The sequence below is a fragment of the Panthera tigris genome, chromosome D2 (genome assembly GCF_018350195.1).
Source record: "Panthera tigris isolate Pti1 chromosome D2, P.tigris_Pti1_mat1.1, whole genome shotgun sequence".
Taxonomy (NCBI): domain Eukaryota; kingdom Metazoa; phylum Chordata; class Mammalia; order Carnivora; family Felidae; genus Panthera; species Panthera tigris.
In genome coordinates, this window is record NC_056670.1 from 86,723,977 (window position 1) to 86,729,976 (window position 6,000).

Genomic DNA, 6,000 nt, shown 5'->3' on the forward strand with positions numbered 1-6,000 from the left:
CCTCACAGGAAGCGCGGGATCTCTGCAGGGTCCCCGCAGGTCTCTGAGGGTCTGTCACCACACACGCCGCGGCTCACTGGGCCCCTGCCACCTCTGGCCCTGGGTGATTTTGATCGGGTTCACTAGTGGCCGTGCTCCCCACCGCGTCTTCTAATTGCAAATTCTCACCTGGGCGGGACTCTCAGAGCAATTTGTGGAGGGCGCTTTGGGGCCCCTGGAGGGAGGGTGTGAGGCCTTCCCCCTGTCTCCCCAGTGACAAGTAGGTCTTTGCCTGTTACCTGCCACCCGTCCGGAGTACACCCCCAGCCTCACTGTCCTTTCCAGGAGGTTCTTGTCTGTTATAGTCAGCTGCACACCCAGGGTGGGGCTTCAACTCAGACCTTGAGATTACGAGTCGCAAGCTGCTTGGACTGGCGTTTATTTTGACTCCTCGTGACATTCTGCCCCAGCTCATGGTCTCTGGCTGTCTCCGTGGGTCCCTCCCTGGGTGGTGGCTTGAAAACTCCCAAAGCAATAAGCCAGGACTCACTGCATTTGTTTCGCACTGGTCAGGGTCACTGTCCTTCATGGCCTGATGTCCAGGGTCTTGAAATCCACAGTTTTCCATATTCTGTCTGTTTCCTTTCAGGTGGGAGGGTAAATCCCGTCTCTGTGTTCTGTCTGGCTGGATGTGGGCGTCTGTCCCCTGTATTACAGCTGCCTCAGTGTCCCTGAGCTCCGGTCTGTGTCTCCTCCCCTTGCTGACCAGCAGCCCGGGCCTCCAGAGCCTGCACTGATGCCTGGAGCCCAGCCTGTCCGTTTCCTTTCTGTCTAGAGTCACAGTCCTGCACTGCCTCTTGTCCAGCATCTGAAAACAGTGTTAAAGACATGTATTATAGTGCTGTATTTTATAATTATAGTACTTACATAATTTTAGTATTGTATATAAGTATAATCCTATTATATATTTTGTCTAATTTTGTCGTTGTTTGTGGTGGAGGGCTAGACTGGAGTGAGCTCATTTTTTATGGCTGAAAGCCTGCTTATATATCTCAAAGTTAATTGTCTCCTCTATGTTGCAATATCTTCTCTCAGTTTTTAACTTTTAGTTTTCATTGTCTTTAAGGTGTCTTGATGAACAGGTGTTCTTAAATATTTTTACATTTTAAAATTATGGTATAAGTTAAATACAGTAGCATCTACTCTTTTTAGTGTATAGGTTCTGTGCGTTTTTGACAAGTGTGTTTACTTGTGTAACCACCACCACAATAAAAATACAGAGCAATTCTATCCCTCCAAAAGTGTCCTCTGTGTCCCTTTGGAAATAAGACTCCCATCCCCAGTACCTGGCAAATATGTTTTCTGTTCCTATGATTTTGACTTTTCTAGAATGTTCTATAGATAGTATCAAAAGACTGTGTCCTGTTTTGAGTCTGGCTTCCTTCCCTCAGCGTACCACTTCCGTGATTCAGCCGTGCTGTTGTGTAGATCAGCTGTGTTCTTCTTTATTGTGGGTAATATTCCATTTATGGAAGGACCACCGTTTATCCATTCCCCAGCTGAGGCACTTTTGGGTTGGTTCCAGTTTTTGCTGATTATGAATTAAGTCACTATAAACATTTGCGTGTGTTTTTCTTGTGTGAATGTAAGTATGGGTTATATGATAAGTATATGTTTAACTGTGTAAGGAGCTGCCAACCATTGTCCAAAGTGGCTATGCCACTTGGCACTCAGTAGTGAGTTTTAAAAACTGTTGTTCTAAGAAGTTGGTGGTAGTATCTCCTTGTGTTGTGGGTGTTTTTTTTTTTTTTTTTTTAAGATTTTATTCTTAAGGAATCTCTACACCCAACATGGGGCTTGGACTCATGACCCTGACATCAAGAGTCATACGCTGTACTGGTGGAGCCAGCCAGGTTCCCTCCTTGTGGTTTTTATTTGCAGTTTCCTGTTGACCTGTCTATGTGATTATTATCCATTCTTTGGTGAAATGCCCATTCAAGTCTTACACCTGTTTGTTTATTGAGTTGATTGTTTCTTTGCTATTAAAGTTTGAGAATTTTAAATTCTGAACGCAAATATTCTATCGGATACTTGATTTGTAAATGTTTTTTCCCCAAATCATGGCTTGTATTTTGAGTCTACTAGTAGTCTCTTGAAGATCAGAAGTTCTTTATTGATCAAATCCTGTTAAAATTTTTTCTTTTATGGATTGTGTTTTTAATGTTGCATCTAAGAAATTTTTGCCTCACAAACATTTTTTCCATATGTCTAAGGTTTTATACTTAGATCTATCAACTACTTTGAGTTAATTTTTGTGTAGGGTATGAGATACAGATTGAAGTTCATTTTTCTGCATATGGATAGCTGATTTTTCTGGCACTATTTGCTGAAGATTGAATTACCTTTCATCTTTGTGGAAATCAATCCTGTGTGGGTCTCATGTTTGGATTCTCCAGTCTGTTCCACTTCTATATGTTTATCTTTTTCCAATACCACACTGTCTTGATTACTATAGCTTTACATGTGTTGCAACCAGGTACAGGTAGTGTGAGTTCTCTGACTTGGTTCCTTTTCCAAACAGCTTTGGCTCTTTTAACTCCTTTTCTTTTCCATAAATTTTAGACTCAGCTTATTGTTTTCTATAACGAAGTTCTGCTAGAATTTTATTGAATGTATAGATCAGCTTGGGGACCATTAGCATCTTTACAATAGTCTCCAAACCATGAACATGGTATATTTCTCTATTTATTTAGGCCATCTTTGATTACTTTCATCAGTGGTTTGTAAGTTTTAGCACGTTTTACAAATAACTTTCTCCAGATTATAGCTTCTCTTCTTCAGTTCCTTTAAGATGTCTTTTGATGAAACAGAAGTTATACATTTTTCAAAATTATTTTAGAACAGTTTTAGAGTTATGGAAGAGTTGCAAAGATAGTACAGACAGTTCCTATATGCCCCACACCCAGTTTCCCCTAGTACTAATAACTTACATTAATATGGTACGTTTGTTCAATTAATGAACCAATACTGATATGTTCTTATCAGTTAAAGTTCATACTTTATTTGGATTTCCTTAGTTTTTATCCAATATCCTTTTTCTGTCCCAGAATCCTATCCAGGATCCCACGTTACATTCAGTTGTCATATCTGCTTAGGTGCCTCTTGGCTGTGAGTTTCTCAAACTTTCCTTATTTTTGTTTTTATTTTTTATGACCTTGACAGTTTTGAGGAGTTCTGGTCATGTATCTTGTGTAATGTCCTCAGCTGGGATTTGTCTCATGTTTTTCTTATGATTAGACTGGGGCTTTGGGGCTTTGGAGGAAGACACAGATGTGAAGTGCTGTTTTCATCACATCACATCAGGGCACATGCTGTTCACATGGATGATCATGGTTGGTCACCTGGCTGAGGCCATGTGTCAGATTTCTCCACTGTCATTCACTTCCCTTCCATACTGCCCTCTTTGGAAGGAGGTTCCATGCACAGCCCATATTTAAGGGGTTGTAAGTCATGTTCTCCCTCCTGGAGAAAGGAACATGTACACAGATTATTTGGAATTCTTCTTCACGGGACATTTGTCTGTTCTGTCCATTGATTTGTTTATTTATCCAATCACTTGTTTATATCAGTACAGAGTCATGGATACCTACTTCACACTTTGGGTTATTCCAATACTGCTGTCTTTATTGTCTTGCTGTCTCAGCTTTGGCCGGGGAGACAGTTGTCTTCTTGGCCCCTTTGACATACCCCATCACTGTGCTTTCTTCTTTCTGAACACTTATTAAAATTCTGGTGCTGTGATATGTTCCAGTCCCATCCTGTGTAAATTTCTTGCCCCAGCCATAAATTCAGTGATTTCTCCAAGGAGATTTGGTGCTTTTTGTTAGACAAACATATTAGAAACCGCTTGTTGCTCCTGGAGTGTTGTCACTTTTAGGTCCTCTCAGCTGACAGAGCGAAGAGTTTTATGTGTGGATATTAACCTGTGCATGTGCACGTGTCTCTGAACACTATGTGTGTAGCCATCTGTACCCATATTAAGCTGAACACGAGACCTCACCGACATCTCCACCTCTCATCCACCACTACATGGGTCATTCCAGCCTCCTGCCCTTGCTGATGTGTAAGTCCACTCCGGCAGTGACAACCCTGTCTCCCACAATCCAACATCCACTCATTCAGCTGTTCAATTTCAGCATACATGCATAGTGGCACCAGGATTGCTAACATCTACTCTGTCAGGAAAAAGCTTTATCAGCTGAAGTACAGTGCTTGTGTAGCTTTCTTGCTGTTGGTCTTACAGACTCCACTTATTTCCAACATTATTTAGATCAGCACATTTACACCCACCCCTACGGTTAGATTGTTTCCCAGATCCCCAAACCTCCTAAATGAGTTTTTAAAATTTGCATACATTAAAGTTCACTTCTTATGTGGTAAAGTCCTATGGTTTCAACAAGTATCACATATCTGCCATTGCACTATCATACAGCTAGTTTGTCAGCCCTAAAAATCCTCTGAGCTTTACCTGCTAAACACTCTCTCCTTTCCCCTGAACTGATCATTTTACTGTCTCCTTAATTTTGACTTTTCCAGAATATCATATAATTGGAATCATACAGCATGCAGACTTTTTTTTATCCATTCACCTGTTAAGAGGCATCTTGTTTGCTTCTCGTTTTGAGCAACTATGAGTGAAGCTGCTATCAACGTTCATGTGCTTGTGCAGTTTTTGTGTGGGCATAAGTCTTCAGATCAGTTGGGTAAATACCTAAGAGTGTCATTGTTGGGTTGTATGGCAAGAGTATATTTAGCTGCATAAGAAACTGCCAAACCACCCTCCAAAGTGGCTTTATCATTTTTCTTTCCCTACCAGCAATGTTGCTCTGCATCCTTGCCACCATTTTGCATTGTCAGGGTTTTGGATTTTAGCCATTTTTATAGGCATGTAGTGGCATCTCCTTGTTTTAATTTGCAATTTCCTAGTAACATATTGTGTTGATCAGCCTTTCGTATGTTTATTTTCCATCTGTATATCTTCTTTGGTGAGGTGTTAAAGATCTTAATTTTTTTTTATGTTCAATTTCTTTTTTTTTTTAGATTTAAATCCTAGTTAGTTAACATGTAGTGTAGTAATGGTTTCAGGAGTAGAATTTAGCGATTCATCATAAACATCTTAATTAAAAATTAAAAAAAAAATTTAAATGTTTATTTATTTATTTATTTATTTTTAAATTTTTTTTAACATTTATTTATTTTTGGGACAGAGAGAGACAGAGCATGAACGGGGGAGGGGCAGAGAGAGAGGGAGACACAGAACCCGAAGCAGGCTCCAGGCTCTGAGCCATCAGCCCAGAGCCGGACGCGGGGCTCGAACTCACGGACCGCGAGATCGTGACCTGAGCTGAAGTCGGAGGCTTAACCGACTGAGCCACCCATGCGCCCCAAAATGTTTATTTATTTTTGAGAGAGAGCGAGAGAGAGCGAGAGCGAGCGAGCATGAGGGGGGGGGAGGGGTAGACAGAGAGGGAGACACAGAATTTGAAGCAGGCTTCAGGCTCTGAGCTGTCAATACAGAGCCCAATGCGGGGCTTGAACTCACCAGCTGTCAGATCATGACCTGAGCTGAAGTCAGATGCTTAACCAAGTGAGCCATCTAGGCTCCCCAAAGGTCTTAATTTTAACAGATTTTCAGAAATTTCAAAATTTTCTTTTTAAAAATTTTTTGTTTATTTATTTATTTTGAGAGACAGAGAGAGAGAGAGAGAGCACGCACGCGCGCAAGCACGAGCAAGTGGGGGAGGGGCAGATAGAGAGGGAGAGAGAGAAGCCCAAGCAGGCTCCATGCTGTCAGCACAGATCTTGGTGTGGAGCTCGAACTCACAAACTGTGAGATCATGACCAGAGCTGAAACCAAGAGTCAGATGCTTAACCGACTGAGCTACCCAGGCATCCCACAAATTTTCTTTTATGATTCACATTTTTTAAGGAAGTTCTTGACTACTCTGAGGTCAGAATAAT